Here is a 16,156-nt window from a genome sequence, read left to right on the forward strand (position 1 = left end):
TTCTAGCACAATTTTCAATAGGGGGTGGAGGTTATGAAATGTATGTCATGGGTTAATTTCTAAATAAAGAGAATATGCATGAAATGAGAGAGTGGCTGGGGGGGGGATGTGTGGAGAGATTATTTGGATGTCTGAGCAACTAATGGTTTGTTGTGATACGCACAAGCTGCAGCAGGCCTTGTGTTTACAAGCTTCCTGTTCCAGGACAGCCACATGGGCCTTTGCTTTAATTTTTTATTAATTGTGGTGTATTATTTTATCTGAACCCAACTAATCAGTTTAACTTAATTGTGGTTTGTTTGAAACAAGGCATCCTCAAGCCATGGATTGTGAATCTGGTTTCTTTCAATAAACCATAGTTAAGATTAAACACTTAACTGCAATTCATGAAAAGCAGAAGTGATTCCTCCTTGAGGTTGTTCCAGAGGAGGAGAGAGGAAATATACACGCCCAAAGCTCACTGCAGTTCCTTCCCATCACGATAAACTATTATTTGTAACAATGTCTGAACTACGCCAGACTGTGAATGTTCTGTAGCAAGGGAATCAGGCCTCCAGAAGCTCCCTTCTTTATTAGAACTTCCCATCTTGCTAACCAGAGTCCTGGCATTCAGAATAGTTTCCAGGAGTGAATCCCGTAAATGCAGCCTCAAATCAAGTCCAGTAATACACTTTTCGAGCTTCATTCCAAAAGAAGCCCTGCTGCCCATTTTGGGGGATGGGAAAGGGCAGCTGGGGTGGAGGGACAGATTATATTTTTTACCCAGTTATATTTTTTCTAAAATTTATCAGATCAGACCATGAGCCTCCATTTCCATTTTTGCTGCAGATGCTTTACATGGGTGTGTAGCAGACTTGAATATATCTGCATAAGAGATAGCTGGACTTCCTGCCAACTTCCGTATCAGTTTGATAACAATAGTTTTGGAAGAAGCATGTCAGGGTCAATAAAAGAAATTTGGCCTCAGGAAAGTTGTAAACAAAGAAAAAAGTGGTTCCTCTCTTTCTGTTTCCTGTTTCCTTGACAGGCTGCACTTCCTTTTGTTTAATTACCACATCATGCGGATATGTGCATCAACACCTAAATCAGAAGTGGGCAATCCTTTTCCAATTGAAGGTCTCATACCCTCCAGGGCTATCTGTGGGGTGGGGGTGGGGGTCACATGCTGGTGGTAGGCATCCCTGCTTTTGACTTTCAAGCATCTCTTCAAAATTTTTTGGTGCTGACAGGCCTTCACAGCTGTTTAATTTTTGATTAGCCAGTCATTTTAACGGTTACCTGCATTTTAATTTTTTTAATGATGTTTTATAATGTGCACTGCTTTGATATTTTATGATATGGTGGTGCAGAAATGGTACTTCTATAGATAAATGACGGGCAGGACTAAGGCCCAAACTGGATAGGTTTGCTGCTTTTTGTTTCTCTCTCTGCCACCACTTTCTGTCTGTCTGTCTGTCTGTCTGTCTGTCTGTCCCCACTCCCTCTATATTATTCCTTTCCCTTTCCCTATCTTTTCCCAGTAGGCTGACAAGGGAGAGACAAATTGCTCTTGCCAGAGGCTTGAACAGATCACTTGCAGAGAACTTATGAAACTGGGTCGAGGGCACAGGTTGCATGCCGCTGACTTGCATGATCAACAGCTGGGGCAGCGCTGACTTGTCTGTAGGAAGCCTGGACAATGGAAGCAGCAGGGTATCAGATGATAAAAATCTGGGTCACCTTGGAGATCTGAGACTCAGGAAAAGGAAAGCAGCTCACGTATTGGTTCTCCTGCCAGAAATTACCCCTGTAGCACCATCTTTCAGTAGGTTAGGAAATTGTGACTTGCATGCAAGGACACAAAAAGGGATCCCCCCCTCCCCGTTCCGCCCTGTATTCATCGCACAAAGCATTATTTGTGCTCTGTCTGCTACAGTTCACTTTCTGCTAAAAACTAAGTTACTTGTCTCACTTTCCACTGCAACAAAATTATGTAAGAAATCATGTAAATTATGTAGTCAGTATGTTATCCCACCCCAAAACTACACACACAATGAAAACGGGTGTGTGTGATGTAATCAATTTCTTATCAAATGGGGGAAATGACAGTGAATACAGATTGTATTTGGTGGACTGAATTTACAAGTAATAATTACTTTTGCACTGAAAAAATAAAATGTAATGATATGTAAGACATATCACACAGTGCACAATGTTTCCTTTAATAGTAAAGTGAATGTGTGTGAGAGAGAAAGGCTTAGATATGTTGTGGCATGAACTGGGTTGTGCATACAGCACCATGCAGTTTGTAAAGGCTGTATGAGCTACATGCAGTTTGTAAAGGCTGTATGAGCTACATGAACATGTCTGATCTCCACACAAATCCAATGTAGACATGCCCTTATCATTTTCCATTGCGCATTAAGATCCTATAGGCCCAACTACCTTTAACATCCACAATCCAATTAATTAAGTATCCATTGGCAGGTAAGGTTGGAATGAAAGCATCTCTCTAGCATGCATATGAAAACAGCAAAGACTCCAACCCATAATCTATAAGTGGGTGTGATACCTTTCCCTATGATTAGAACGTGGGCTGGATATGTGGATCTGATTAAATTTCATGAATTTAATTTGAGAATGGGTAATTTGGGCCCCTATTGGCTGCTGTAGACTAATTGGATGACTGAAATACAGCCTAATAAACTAAGAGCAATAACAGCAGAGCTGGTTTTTATAAAATCCACTTTCCTATTAACTGAAAGTCAAACAACAACCCCCACCACTGCCCAGCCCTGTGATGAATGGGAAATCTCTGGGGGAATTTGTGGGAAAGTAGCAGCTATAAACCTGTGCAGAGAGACTCAGTGGATTATGACTGATGCCAGAAAAGCATCCTCTCACTTGCTAATAAAAGATGCAACAGCATGTTCAGAGGCTTTGGGAAAGGTAAAGCACAATTGCTGAATCCGACACGTACAAGTCGTGATTACTGCAATCAGCACCTGCCTGTGTGCCTCACCCCACAAAAAAAGCAATCAAGAGATACTTCATTTATGAAAGGCCATGAAAAAACCCCGGCACAGGTGGGGGAGGGGAAAGAGGAAGAATGACAGCCTGTTTTACTCTCTCCTTAGGCTGCAGGCTTTTAGTTAATGTCTGGAAGGCATTGAACACAAAAAGTAACTAAATACTAAAATGTCTACAATCTGAATGAAACATATAATTATGTGGGGGAACCAAGAAAATACTGGTTTGAGCAGGGCCAACCCCAATGTTTTCCAACACAAATCCCAGTTTGAACTATGGTGACATTGTGTGGATACTGTAGAAAAGATGTGCATGAACAGCACTAATTCCAAAGTAAACTCCCATCTTGAATCACCTGTTAGTTACAAAAACAAAAGTGGATGCTTTCTATCTCTGCATTTGATGCACAAAATGGGGGCAGAGGAGAGCATGTTCACCTGAAGTTTGAATAGGCACTTTCTCATAGCCCCAAACCACCACTTCCTGTTTCAACTGAGCTTGCTGGAAATTTTCCTAGGCATGTTAACCACTGATACATTTGAAGTATATCTGCATCTGATCTCAGGTCACTTCCAGACCTGTTTATTGAACAGTCATCCTAATTTATTGGTGGGAAGTTTAGATGATGTTGGTTATCTATTGAGCATTCGTTCTGATTTGTTTGCTGGGAGCTTAGATGACATTGAGTCAAGCAAATGTTAAACAAATGATTTCACAAGCTGAATTTGCCAGTTTGTGATTGAATCCTACCCCAAAAGAGTGACAGGCTGGAAGTGGTCTCAGTTGGAAACACAGAAAACGTCCAGAAAAGGGCAGATAGTTCCCCACCAGGAACCAGACAGAGAATTTAGGAAGTGAAGTTCACTCACACTTAGCTTCGTTCCAGGAGCACAGTTTCATTCTGCTTAATTTTCTGCATTTCAAATTCCCGTTAAGGCAGGACACTAAAAATAAAATAAAATGGCAACCTTGATCCAGCTTTCTCTTCCCTTCCCCATAAATCATCACGAGCAATATTCCTCCCAATTTCAAAAGGGCAAAAAAAGAGACCCCCCCAAAAAAAGCTGTATTCTGCCAGTCCCCCAAGCACTCACTCAGAATTCTCAGTTGACATTGGCCAGTGTCAAAATTGTAGAAACAAGTCAGTCTGGATTCCTGACCTATCAATTTTTCAGTATGCTATTTCACTGTTGGGCATAACTGAACTTTTCATTCACTTTTTGATCAGAAAATGAATGCCGATGTACTTGTCAGAAGATGTTAGCACATTAGAACAAAGCGTGAGAACAGAGGATGGAAAGCAAATCCAAATGAAAAATGTCTTACTGACCCAAAGAGAGGCTTTAATGTTACACACAGAATAATTACTTCTCAGTTGTGCTTGCACCTGTTTACACAGGAACTGAAAAGACTCCGCACCTCAGTTGTGGTCAGTAGGTTACATTCTGTTCCTCTATCTCCATATGCTATGCTTAGAGTCCAGCAATTAAGTGGATGACCTATTCTGAAAGGACCAATGGACCCATTTAGTCCAGCATCCTGTTCTCACAGTCGCTGACCAGATGCCTGTGGGAAGCACACAAATTGGACCTTTTTTGGGGGGGGGAGGAAGCAAGATAGGAAATAAATAAATAGTGGACAAGCCTGATGAGAGGATTTGCTGCCAGCCCTAAGTGAAAGAAGTGACAGCCTGGCAGGGAATTGTCTAGAGCACACCATTACATCTGACCTGGTCCTGTGTCTGCAGGAAATATCCCAAGCACCTTGTTAACAAATCACTCTTGAGGTGCCTCCTCGTAATATGACAGTGCCCAGGAAACACTTTTCCTGCTTTCTCCACTTTTCTTCCTTCTGGCTTTATATTGTTGTTGTTTAGTCGTGTCCGATTCTTCATGACCCCATGGACCAGAGCACGTCTTCCACTGCCTCCCGCAGTTTGGTCAAACTCAGGCTGGTAGCTTCGAGAACACTATCCAACCATCTCGTCCTCTGTCGTCCCCTTCTCCTTGTGCCCTCCATCTTTCCCAACATCAGGGTCTTTTCCAGGGAGTCTTGTCTTCTCATGAGGTGGCCAAAGTATTGAAGCCTCAGCTTCAGGATCTGTCCTTCCAGTGAGCACTCAGGGCTTATTTCCTTAAGAATGGATAGGTTTGATCTTCTTGCAGTCCATGGGACTCTCAAGAGTCTCCTCCAGCACCATAATTCAAAAGCTTTATATTAATGCATCACATTAGATAGATGGGAAGTTATTTTTGCTAATGCTGGCAGGTAGATCCTACAAGATTGCCTTAAAAGCTGTGCTGCGCACACACCTTACCTTGACTTTTCACAACACAATACTTTCCATGTTTACTCAGAAGTCCCACTGAGTTCAGTGAGTACTTCTTTGACTCAAACCCCAAGTCTATTTGCTTAAAGAGGTTAACTTCCAAGTAAGTGTTAACAACAGAACTAGAGCCTTAAAGGCCTACATTTATTGATTTGGAACTGAAAGCCAGTGCAAAACAAGGCATTCAGCAAGGTTACGTGGTAAATTTCAGTATCAGCCTACCCTACTCACAAGATAAGTGTTATAAGCCTTGAGACACGTAAATGGCTCATTAAGCAGTAGAGTTAATTGAATGCCTGAGTGAGACCATTATAGACAGTGTGTGCTAGTGATTTACCACTGACATAATTAGCTGGTGGTAGTTTGGCTTCTAATGAAAATATAATTTCGACTGCTGCTGACAATTAAAAAAAACAAAAACACTATCTGCTATAAACCGATTAAGAAGATAGCAGAGCTGATCTACAATATTTGTCTAACACAGAACCTGTTTTCTTTTAAAGCACGCTCTCCCTTTTTCTGCCCTAAAGCAGAAAAAAGTGTAGCTCTGGCATTTTAATATGTGAAGGAAACCAAAGCTGCATATCAGATGGTGTGGAATCACCTTCAATATGTCTTTGTTGCAATAACTGAAGATTTCCGTACATGCCCATTATTTATTTATTTACTTTTAAAATATGGTTATGCCTGTACGTATACAAGAGGTAAATATACAACATACATGTATATAATAAAACTGTAATGATAACAAAAACAGCACAGCTATATTCTTCCTTCATGCTGCTATTCAGGGTGATAAAATCATAATGGTCAAGTCAGTAAAGAGTTATTTCATATGTTCGGAAGTTGTCATATTAAGAGCAACGGGACCTCTCTGGGAAGATTTTGGTTTAAGCCTGTTTGGAAATGTAAAAAGTTGGATATTATTTTCATATGTTCTAAGAGTTTTCCAGGTACCTACTTCCTCCACCTGCCTTTTTCTTTTCATTTTATTTAACACATTAACTGTAGAGAGCAAACATTGCTGTGTATCCTCACGTCATCATCATCAACCTTTTATTCGACCGTCAGTCAGAAAAAGTACATTTGTTAATACACAATTAAAAGCTCCAGGAAGATTTTAGAGCTTAGCCAACACTAAAATGGGCTAAACAGATAGCCCCATAGTATCCTCACGTCCTAACATGAGTGCTCCATCTCAGAGTCTACCTAAACTTTGGGGACACTCGATTCCACCAAGCACCCCTAACTGACTCTCTAGCCCTCCAGGCTACTTAGCATGCTCATTCTTCATTAAGATGTGATGTAGTGTATGTGTGTTAAAAATAGTAGTTCTACTAACCTTGGGATTCCCTGAAACATGATACCACCTCTCTCTTGTTTCAGTTCCAGTTTGGTTGGCACTCACTACCTATGCATTATGCTACTGGGAATGATCTGGAATGGCAAGGAACATATTTCCAGAGGGGTAATTGTGTGAGTCTCTTGCACCCCCAAAAATCAAAGCCTCTCCTGGAAACTTAAAGACTAACAAATGTCTTGTGGACTCAAGCCCAGTTTTCTCTTATGTACCCTGATCTCCAAGCAGTTTCAGTTCATAACCTGGGTTGTTTCCATGGAATGAAGCCACTAAAGGTTTGGTGTCTCTTTGTGATCTAGGGTTATATTTACGCCTTTAGGTGGAAATCCGCTTGAATGCCAAAAGATGCCCCAAAGTTCACTGCTTCCCATTGGATTTTGAGGGGGATGCAGCCAACCCACAAAATTTTGTTAGCTCCTACCATCTAGTACTCAAGCTTCTTTCTCTGACTCTGTGTGCCTCTTGAAAACTATGAGTTTATTATACTCTGACAATTTGATGACAGCACTTCCAGCCAGGGAGGAAGAAAGATATGCTGACGTTTTACTACACTGCCTGTCATCTTCCAGAAGTGTGTCCAGCAATTCAGTTTCTGTGCCACAGGCCAAGGCTATTTACTGAAGAAAAGAGACATTTTAGCAGACCTCTTCTGCAGACCCCAATCTTACAATTATACAGGGTGTTCAAAAAGTAACTATACACCTATGGACAATGTAATACATAGTAGGTGCATAGTTACTTTTCAAACACCCTGTAGAATCACAAGTTTGGAGGGGACAACTCCAGCCCATAGCAATATATTATATAGTTATAATGTAACAAGCGTTCAGATTTCCTAACTATACAGTACATGCAGAAGTGTTCACAGAAACTTGCATATCTACTTGAAAACTAAGAAAGGGTGATCTAAAAATGTGCATGTATTTTTTGGTGGGGAATCTTTTTTTCTAAAATACCAGTACCTTCTTGCTACTGGTACTTAACATAACCAGCTACCCAGTAACATTTTCACTTGGAAAAAGGAATTTCCTTGCTATGAAGATGAGTTATTTCTCTTTTTACATATTACACATTGCAGTTTCTGTTTGGTTTAACCTATTTTCCTTATTAAATTGGATTACCATTTTTGAATACCTGGTTGCACCTTTAATAAAGATCTGAGGCGATTAAATGGTAACAATTTTTATCTATATGCAACAAAAAGCTTTACCTGCTAACTTCTGCTGACAAAAACACAGGGACTGTTGCTGCTGTTGGACTACAACTCCCATCATCCCTAGCTAGCAGGACCAATAGTCAGGGATCACACGAGTTGTAGTCCATCAACAGCTGGGGATCAAATTCTGAGAAACAATGGACCAGACTTCAGCCTTACATCCCTTTTCAAGGCACCCAGGAAACGCGTATTACGACATATCGCCTTAAAGGCTTGAGATAAGAGTGAAAACCGTTGCAAATATTGAGAAACCTCCCATTGCATTAATTCAAACTCTATCGGCACTTATTAATAGAAGTTGCCATGCCCATTTATTCCTTTATTTCACAGCATTGTGCACGCAGCTCTACGCGTGGCTTACAATAAATAAGGCAGAAGGGTGAGTTGGGGGGATGCTCCAACTTAATGACCGGGGGGGGGGACATCACCCCTGACTTCTTCCTCTCCCACTCCGTTCTCCTCGTTTTAAACGAATCATGTGAGTGTGTGAAAACGTCCTCTTCCGCCTCCGATTGGACAGTGCGTGGCACGTGACCGCCACCAACGTCCCGCCCCGTCCCTTGTACGGACGGATCCTGGAGGTGATACGAGGATGCGCGTGGGAAGGACGTGAGCGTGAACGCGAGGGTAGGGGCGGGGCGGGATTCCTCCTCCTTTTTTTTAAAGGAACACCCACATGCTGGAGATGCGGCGTTCGCTTGAAGTCGATTTGCGTGCTCCGTGGGGGTAATGGCGGGGGTGGGGTGCAGGGGCGCCGACTTATAAAAAATATTGGGGGGGCCCATACCGGGGTCCTGCCGCTGGTTCGCTCGGGTAGCCGGGAGAACGCAGTTCGAGGTGGCGGTGTTGGGGAGAGACCCTCGCTCAGGGCGCCACTAGACTTGGCGGCCGGCGGCCTATCTGGGGGGTTTTGGAGCGTATTTCGGCGGAGCGATTGGGGAGGAGGGGGCTTGTTGCCGGATTCTTCAGCTGAGCCGGAGATCCGCTGCTGGGGGTCCCTGGGCCGAGTTGTGAGCACGGCCTGCTGAAGGGAGATCCAGCCGATTGCGCGACGGGGACGGCCGGGGCTCTCCGGCTAGGGCGCGCGGCTGGCTGGCTGGCGAGGGAGCAGGTGGGGAGGAGGCGGGGGTCCTCACTCTCTTAGGAAACGCACCCGCGCGCCCGATTGCCACGAAGTCCGAAGGGTGCGTGTGTGGAATTAAAAAGCAAAAACGAGATACGGGCAGGGCAGGCAAAGAGTTTTCTGCAAGAGGATGGAGGGCAGGTTGAAGAGAAAATCACTCAGGATGAGACAGTCAAATCAGCCATGATAAAATGGGCTCAGGATATTGGGTATAACATCATGTTTGAGGACTGGGAAAGGTTATGGACCACCGGAATGAAATTCACGGCATGTAATGCCTTGAAGGAAAATATTATGAAAATGATTTATAGGTGGTACATGACCCCAGTCAAGCTTGCAAAAATATATCACCTGTCTGATAATAAATGTTGGAAATGTAAGGAGGCTGAAGGGACATTCTTTCACCTCTGGTGGACTTGTCCAAAAGTGAAGACCTTCTGGGAAATGATCTATAATGAGTTAAAAAAGGTATTTAAGTATACCTTTCCCAAGAAACCAGAGGCCTTCCTCTTGGGCATTGTTGGCCAGAAAGTGTTAAAGAAGGATAGAACTTTCTTTATGTATGCAACTACAGCAGCAAGAATACTTATCGCAAAATACTGGAAGACACAAGATTTGCCCACACTGGAAGAGTGGCAGACGCAACTGATGGACTACATGGAACTGGCTGAAATGACTGGCAGAATCCGAGATTTGGGAGAAGAAACAACGGAAGAGGACTGGAAAAAATTTAAGGACTATTTACAAAAACAATATAAGTTGTATGAATGTTAAAAATTTACACGATTCGGAAACTATAGCTTCAGCAATTAGATTTGGGAAACAGGAAATTATATTTTAAGTAAGAAAAGGTCAAAATCTAAGGTAATACTATGTTTAATTTAAGATATAAGTAACTGATGAAAAGTATGTTAAATTTAGAGGTATAGTATTTGAAAAGTACAAAATAAGGTACGAAACAAGGTAATAATTTGCTGATATCTTTATTATAAAGAATGCAGGGTAAGGGAGATGCGAGGAAGTCCAGTTAGTTATATAAAAAATGTGTTGAATGGTTGGTTTTCTTTTCTTCTTTTTCTTTTTTCTTTTTCTTGTTCTTTTACTTTTTTCTTCAGTGTATGTTTCTAACTTTGTATTTGAAAACTTAATAAAATATTTATATATATAAAAAAGAGAGAAAATCCTTTCGCTTTTCTGGGGCGCAGGGAAGTCTCAAAGCCGGAGGTTGGGGAAGGGACCCCCTTTGCTCTGCCCTCTTCTCCCGTCTTAGATTCGCATGGGGGTCCCCGCCCGAGCTTGCCTGGCCACCGGGCCACACAAGGGCCGCGCTCTACGCGGCACACCTTGCTAGCCGCGCAGCTGTCCTCCGCGGCTGCGGAGCGGCCCTGCCCCGGTGCCCAGCCCCTCTGGGCGCCCGCTGCGCTGCCAATGACAAGTGGGCCACGTCGCGGGCGGGGAAGGCGTCGCTTTCTTTCCCGATCCTTCATCCTCCCAGTCTTCCAGCCCTTTTTTGGGTTGGAAGCTCGTCTCGTTCGCCCTTCTCCTTTCTTCACCCTGCGCGCAATTTTCCTCCCTCGTCTCCCTCCCCATTTCTCCTTCCTTCCTGACTGACTGGCGGGCTCGGGCTCGGGCTCTGGCTCTGGCTTGGCTCGGGCTCGGGCAGCCACAGCGTCGGCGGTGTTGGCGATCGGCGGCGCGGGGGGATGGCCCTCCCGGGGGAGCCGGCGCTGCTCAATGGGGTTGCCAAGGAGACAGGCCGGCCGCCCCCCTCCCCCGGCCCGGCGCCCCCCGCCGCGCCGGTGCCCGTTATCGAGCTGGTGCGCGCCGGGCGCCCTATAAAAGCCGCGGACGCGCCCACCGCCGCCCGAGATTATTGGGGGGGCTGAGCCCCCCCAAACAAATTTTTGAGGGGGCTCGGGCCCCCTCAAGCCCCATGGAGTCGGCACCTATGGTGGGGTGGAATCGCGCGCGCGCTCGGGAAGGTCAGGCGCTCGCGCTCGCTGGCTGGTGTGTGGGCGTGTGTGGCTAGCGCGGGGCCGCGCTTTCATTGATTGGGGCGGTCTTACTGGGAGAGGGAGCGCGCGAGGGCGTGCGGGTGTGGAACGCGCGCAGCACGGCAGCGACACCCGCCCCACTAAGAAAACCAAGGCGGCGGCGGCGGCGGCGCTGGAGGTGGCCAGCCCGGGGAGGTGAGGGGAGACTCGTTTGCTCCGGAGGTGGAGAAAAAGAAAAGCAGCAGCGAGGTGAGGGGGCGGGGTCATTTAATTATTATATGCATATATTCCAAAGGGATCCCCTCTTTCTTCCCAGGCAGGGAGGATGAGGCGAGAGGTGGTTGTAGTAAGGGCGGGTGGCTGGGCTGCTCCCGCTGCTGTAAACTGCGAAAGGAAAGGGGGGGGGGATATTGAGCTTCTTTTTCATTCAGTGCCCTTGTTTCCAGGGTGTGATGTGTGTGGCAGGGGGAAGAGAAACTCAGCTGTTGACCTGGGAAAGTTGCGCGTGTGGCGCGGGGTTGGGGGGGGGAGGGAGCTACCCCCAGCTGGAGAGACTTTTGCAATCTCTTTGCATAGCTCTCCGTGGGGTTTGGGGATTGCTTCTGGCGGAGAGATGGAGGTGCTGCTGCTGCTCTGTTTTTAAGCACTTCCCTTTTCTGTGGAGTTCCGAGTGTTTTCCTTGGTGGCGCCACCGAAATGGTGTCCGCCTGGGCTGAAGCAGAGGGGCGGGATTGTTCTGCTTCTCGACCTCAAGCCAGACGATGCCTTGGGGTGTGTTCAGAGGCAGGATACCTTCGAAATAGCATGTGCTGGGGGCAGACAACAGGTGGAAGCTCCATGGCTTCGTTGTGGAGAGTTGGTGTAATGCAGAGACGGGAGGCCTTTGACTTTTCAGTTGCTTTTGGACGCAATTTCCATCAAGCCCAGAGAACCTGGTTAATGGTCAAGGGCAGCGGAGGGCCACAAGTTCACTGGTTTAGTGTCTGACAGGCTAAGGCTGCAGTCCTCAGTTGATCCCATTGGATTCACTGAGACTAACTTCTGTGCAGACATGGTTAGGGGTGCCATGAACTGGGAAATCCCAGGCTCACTTTCAGGTCTCCGCCATCTGCATTTTGTGACACACACGTTGCATAGAATGCTATACAAACTGTAAATATTACCCACTTCCTGCGTGTGGACCCTGTAAGGTTGGCTAGAAGGGATCTTTGTATAGTTGTCGTTGGGGTAGAGCTGGGAACGCTTTGAGACAAAGTAAAGAGTGTAGGGGAAGAGGGGTCATTAACCAGTATGTCTGGATTACGAATTGTGAGAAAGGAGGATTTCCCCTTTCAGTTACTGGGGGAGGTCAGTAGGCAGGAGCAGACTTTGGATCTGCCAAGGTTATTCTAATGAGTTTGTGAGTGCAGGGTATTTATAGAATTGGGCAGGAGTACTTGAAATTCCTCCTCTCTGGCCAGGTTATAATTGTATACATCGATTGAAACATGAATATGATGTGGCAAAATTGTAAGTACAGCTGACTCAATTGTTTGGGATTGTCCGGTTCTTCAGATATGGATTGGGGTGCTGTAACATGGATATGGCAATACTTGAATTGCTATTGCTCTATCCTGGCTTTTGACACCTGTTATATGGACCCACCTTATTTTCCATTTAATTTGTTCTAACCGATTTTAATACTGTATTTTCATATTGCTGTAACCTGCTCCGGAACCTTGTGGTAATGGTTCTTAAGAAATACTGGGTACATATATATTTTTAGTCCCATGAAACTCTTGTTCGGACAAAAATGATAAGAATATGTGGTGAAAGACATTGAGAAGCTGCTGCTTATAGATGCAGCTCTTTTTGCCCTGGTTATTCTTTTCCAGAGGCCCAACAATACTTGCTGTCAAATCTTGTATGGAATATAAGTTGAAATGTTGGGTGGAGAAGACTGGTCTGCTTTTATGGTCACATTGCCAGATCCATAAGCATGTGTGATGGAAAGGTAGTTGTCTGTCTTCAGTGCAAGTCCTTTCACTGGGCACATTTTTGCTGTGGCATCCTAGCTGGGGCTGTTTAGATGCACAATGTTGATTTTGAGCTATGTGGAGAAGACAGCAGCACAAGAGATTCTATGTAAAGGAAGGGATAGACAGGCTTGAGTTAGGGTGCTTGTGATGCCAGTGAAAACTGCTGCTTGAGAAGACTTTCCTTTCCCACTGGATTAGGAGCTGACACAGATTGTCTGTAAATCTGAGGGTTGCTGTACTGATTTAAGGCCCTTCTCCAGAAAGGCATGATGTGTATGCAGATTTTAACCGAGCATGTGATAGGAGCCAAGCATTGAGTCATTGTTAATTGGAAACTTAATACTTACTCTTTCTGCAGCTGCACAGAAAGACAGTGGTTATTAACTACTGCTTATTATTTTTAATCAAATACTTGCTAATTTGTGGAGTTTCCTTTTCTTAAAAAAATCTGAAGCTGGCAGGCTTAAGAAAATTCACTTCTTTAAATTACTGTAAAAAGCTGCAAAGGATATTGTAGTTATTTTCTGTAAGGTTGCTGCTCAATTTAACAGATGAATACATCATGGTAGAAGAAAAGAAGAACAAATCCAAATCTCTTGCCAACAATCTCTTTCCTACTGGTGCCAGCCTTTCTCCTGGTAGTAAATTCGAAAGTTTAAATGATTTACAGTTTCAGCTTGTAGAGGAATTATTCCATTAATTGCTAATGTAAACGTTTTTCGAATGGCAAGCTTGTGTCTACTGTTCTATCAGGTGGTGCTGTGTGATATGTGTGTTACTTACATTCCCTTCATACTGTAGCCTTGACTGTAGCTTTGCCTACAAAGTATGATGATAATGTAATGTACCTTAAAATTGGCAGAACTGTGCAGGATGGATTGGCAGTTACTGGGCATGTTTTCCAATTACATGGAAAGTAAATTCCCATACTGGTTGGTTGAGTATTACAGTAAATACTACTAATTTTAAAACTGAACACATCCTTTCCTCCTTCATCCATCACAGCTGTGGCCTTTCCTATGGATCTTCCTGATGTAAACTCTCAATCTAAGCCAGTGAGAAAGAATCTGAACTGAACATTGAACCAAACTGGCCTACGGTTATAAGGTCTGCAGTGGGTTGTTTTGTCTGCTGGATAGGTTCTTGCTTTGTATCTTATGATAAATGTGCAATCCGATGCAGATGAGTGTTTTGATCTGAACTACACTTCCCTTCAGTGTGATGCATATTGCAGGTTCATGACATGATTGAGATTCAGGTTAGTAGGTTAGTGGAGTAAACAAGCAGTGCACAAGCTTGGATTAGAAGCCTAGAATCACATTTGGTGACTGTAAGTAAATGTTTTAAATACAGTGGTACCTCGGGTTACAGATGCTTCAGGTTACAGACTCCGCTAACCCAGAAATAGTACCTCGGGTTAAGAACTTTGCTTCAGGATGAGAACAGAAATCATGTGGCGGCAGCAGGAGGCCCCATTAGCCAAAATGGTGCTTCAGGTTAAGAACAGTTTCAGGTTAAGAACGGACCTCCAGAACGAATTAAGTACTTAACCTGAGGTACCACTGTGTGTGTTATGTTTCTAGTGTTATTTTTGAAGCCTAACGAATATTTGCTAGCGTGGCTGCAACTAGGAACAGGGGTTTTGATTTGTTTTTTGTTTTTAAAAAAGCTTAGTTGTCTCAGTTGTATATATCAACTTGATGTAAACAGTCAGCCTTGTCAGTCTGAATAAATTATTTCTTAAGCACACACAAATATGACAACTTTTAATCTCTTATTTTGATAAAATATGTAGGCTTCTGCCCAAGGCAAGATTTGAAGGTACTGGTGGAAGAGAATGTACAATTATGTATATATGTGAAAATAGCTACTGAGGCTTTTGCATAAATGACTGCTTCGGAAGCTAAACTGGGTGTAACAGTACAGATAAATTTAACAAAAGAACAGAATTCTATGGTCCAGAGATCACCAAGCTTTTGTGGGGCTTGTGCCTGTTTGCAACCCAGAGAAAATGTTGGTGTGCATCACACAAACACCCCAACCAGTTACACACTGCATCCTACTATTTTGGCTACAAGGCAATTCTTCTTTCTGGTCTTATTTCAGTGAGTAGATGGGATTCTGTTTGTTCCAGGAAAGGCCTCTGCAGGTGTACCTGAGGGTGCCATGTTTGCAACCCCTGCTATAGTCTCTGGAGTGGCATCCCAGGACAGGAGAGGGAGAGTTGCTCTTGCAGGTTTCCCTGTCTGAAGCATGGCAACCTCTGCTGTTCTTGCTCCTCTGCTGGTGGGAATATCCAAACCCTCCTGTTCCCCTAACATGATGCCAGAATATTGTAGGGGGCAGGGGCAGGAGAATGCCGTCCTGGAGCAGGCATAACTTATTTTCCCTCCAGCCATGCCTATATTGACAAACATGAGAGAGGCAGGCCTTTGGATTTCCCAATTCTTTTGCTGCTGTTTCTCTCTTCCCTGATGCTTTGAGGAAAAAATGGCAAATTCCTGGATTAAAACAGATTAACACAGTTTACTGTTTTAAATAAATATTTAAACTATTTACGTAATAATAAAGTATTTTAGACTTGCTATCATACTGCTAAAACAAATGTCTAAACAACAGCAAAAAGTACTTAACAGCTTCCTGGTGATTCCATATAACCTACCAAGGTATAATAAACATTTTGCTTGTTTATTTAGTTCATTTATATATATTTTTTTAATTAGTAGTTGTACCTTTTTGAGGCTTCATGGGATATGTACTCAAAGTATTGGAGACTCAGAAATAGGCTGTCCCAGTCAGTGGCCGAGCAATATTGAGAAATTTCCAAAACAGTTACTCAGGTTAATGAAAACAGGGGGGAATGAATGCCTGCCATGCAATGTTGCATGCCTATTTTGGCCCGGACTGCATTTCCTTATGCTTGACTCACTGCTTCAAGATCAGAGCTCTGTGGAGTTGATGGTGACTTGATATAAACTAGTTTTTCCTCTTTGATATGCCAGTTTTGATTGCATCACTAATGAGCCCAGAGCATGTATTTCCCTAAACTTTTATATTTGGTCACTGAGCAAGCTTGACTGTTTATGTCGACAAAAAGGGTAGAATGC

General features: G+C 43.9%; 1 protein-coding gene across 5 annotated transcripts in view; it reads left to right on the top strand.

The window, feature by feature from the left end:
• The window catches only part of RALB (RAS like proto-oncogene B), a 39,411-nt gene that overhangs the window by 13,893 nt on the left and 9,362 nt on the right, over positions 1-16,156 (top strand). Inside the window, exon 1 of one of the 5 annotated variants that reach the window (XM_081206644.1) lies at positions 8,524-8,640. The exons of 1 other annotated variant lie outside the window; for it this stretch is intronic. The gene's annotated coding sequence lies outside the window, so the exon portion shown is untranslated. Of the gene's footprint in view, positions 1-8,523; positions 8,641-11,085; positions 11,281-14,054; positions 14,157-16,156 lie in introns of those variants that run through there. 3 more of the 5 variants (XM_081206641.1, XM_081206645.1, XM_081206643.1) reach the window with 3 other exon arrangements.

This window comes from Podarcis bocagei, assembly GCF_964188305.1.
Source record: "Podarcis bocagei genome assembly, chromosome: 1".
NCBI lineage: Eukaryota > Metazoa > Chordata > Lepidosauria > Squamata > Lacertidae > Podarcis > Podarcis bocagei.